Here is a 2,500-nt window from a genome sequence, read left to right as displayed (position 1 = left end):
TGGTGGTGATTTTGGTGAAAAACGAAAATGTTGGTTTTGGAAAAGTGGCTGGACTCAATCCTCACAAATGCCTTCAAAGTGATGTGGGAGAAGTTTGGGATCAAAAGGAATTGATCTTGACATGGTTGGTGCATAGCAAAGTTCATGATTTTGGTGTTTTGGCTTGATTTTGTGGCTTGGTGGTGATTTTGGTGAAAAACGAAAATCATGGTTTTGGAAAACTGGCTGGACTCAATCCTCACAAATGCCTTCAAAGTGATGTGGGAGAAGTTTGGGATCAAAAGGAATTGATTTTGACATGGTTGGTGCATAGCCAAGTTCATGATTTTGTGGCTTGGTGGTGATTTTGGTGAAAAACGAAAATGTTGGTTTTGGAAAACTGGCTGGACTCAATCCTCACAAATGCCTCCAAAGTGATGTGGGAGAAGTTTGGGATCAAAAGGAATTGATCTTGACATGGTTGGTGCATAGCCAAGTTCATGATTTTGGATTTTTGGCTTGATTTTGTGACTTGGTGGTGATTTTGGTGAAAAACGAAAATGTTGGTTTTGGAAAAGTGGCTGGACTCAATCCTCACAAATGCCTCCAAAGTGATGTGGGAGAAGTTTGGGATCAAAAGGAATTGATCTTGACATGGTTGGTGCATAGCCAAGTTCATGATTTTGTGACTTGGTGGTGATTTTGGTGAAAAACGAAAATGTTGGTTTTGGAAAAGTGGCTGGACTCAATCCTCACAAATGCCTTCAAAGTGATGTGGGAGAAGTTTGGGATCAAAAGGAATTGATCTTGACATGGTTGGTGCATAGCCAAGTTCATGATTTTGGTGTTTTGGCTTGATTTTGTGGCTTGGTGGTGATTTTGGTGAAAAACGAAAATCATGGTTTTGGAAAACTGGCTGGACTCAATCCTCACAAATGCCTTCAAAGTGATGTGGGAGAAGTTTGGAATCAAAAGGAATTGATCTTGACATGGTTGGTGCATAGCCAAGTTCATGATTTTGGATTTTTGGCTTGATTTTGTGGCTTGGTGGTGATTTTGGTGAAAAACGAAAATCATGGTTTTGGAAAAGTGGCTGGACTCAATCCTCACAAATGCCTTCAAAGTGATGTGGGAGAAGTTTGGGATCAAAAGGAATTGATCTTGACATGGTTGGTGCATAGCCAAGTTCATGATTTTGGTGTTTTGGCTTGATTTTGTGGCTTGGTGGTGATTTTGGTGAAAAACGAAAATCATGGTTTTGGAAAAGTGGCTGGACTCAATCCTCACAAATGCCTCCAAAGTGATGTGGGAGAAGTTTGGGAGCAAAAGGAATTGATCTTGACATGGTTGGTGCATAGCCAAGTTCATGATTTTGGTGTTTTGGCTTGATTTTGTGGCTTGGTGGTGATTTTGGTGAAAAACGAAAATCATGGTTTTGGAAAACTGGCTGGACTCAATCCTCACAAATGCCTTCAAAGTGATGTGGGAGAAGTTTGGGATCAAAAGGAATTGATCTTGACATGGTTGGTGCATAGCCAAGTTCCATGATTTTGGATTTTTGGCTTGATTTTGTGACTTGGTGGTGATTTTGGTGAAAAACGAAAATGTTGGTTTTGGAAAAGTGGCTGGACTCAATCCTCACAAATGCCTTCAAAGTGATGTGGGAGAAGTTTGGGATCAAAAGGAATTGATCTTGGCATGGTTGGTGCATAGCCAAGTTCCATGATTTTGGATTTTTGGCTTGATTTTGACTTGGTGGTGACGAAAATTGGTTTTGGTGACTTTCACAAATGGTGAAAAATCAAAAGGAATTGATCGAATAGCCAAGTTCATGGTTTTGGAAAAGTGGCTGGACTCAATCCTCACAAATGCCTTCAAAGTGATGTGGGAGAAGTTTGGGATCAAAAGGAATTGATCTTGGCATGGTTGGTGCATAGCCAAGTTCCAAGATTTTGGTGTTTTGGCTTGATTTTGTGACTTGGTGGTGTGCCAAGAATCATGAAATTTTCAAAGTGGTGGTTTTTGAGTTTTGTTGGTTGGAAAGTGTCACAAATGCATGCAGAATGAGGTCTAGAAAGTTTGGTATCAAAACCAAGCCATCTTGATGTGGTTTTGAATTTTTGAAATGTTGGAAAATAGAGGGTTTTGAAAAAAATTCATGAAAATTCGAAACCTTGGCCAATCCTAACGAAACTTGGTGGGCACCTTCTTGATATTATTATGGGATGGACTGGAAAAAATCACGCAAAAATACGGTGTCTAGATACGTTTTTCCATTTTTCCCGATTTTCCACATTTCGGGTCTTTGGAAAAATAAAAAAAATACTTCCCCATGTCGAAAAATTCTAATTTTTTGCAGGCAATGTTGTACCATTTTTATGAGGATCCCTGCAAAAAATCTCGTGAAAATTCGTTCTCTAGGTCCCAAAACAGAACTTATGTCTACTCAAAAAAAGTGTATCTACTTGTACAAAAGTGGCTTTTGCATATTTAGCTATTATAGGGGGGGGGTGTTCCTCAA

Source organism: Phaseolus vulgaris, chromosome 1 (assembly GCF_051622355.1).
Source record: "Phaseolus vulgaris cultivar YP4 chromosome 1, ASM5162235v1, whole genome shotgun sequence".
NCBI classification, from domain to species: Eukaryota; Viridiplantae; Streptophyta; class Magnoliopsida; order Fabales; family Fabaceae; genus Phaseolus; species Phaseolus vulgaris.
This window is presented reverse-complemented; position numbering follows the sequence as displayed.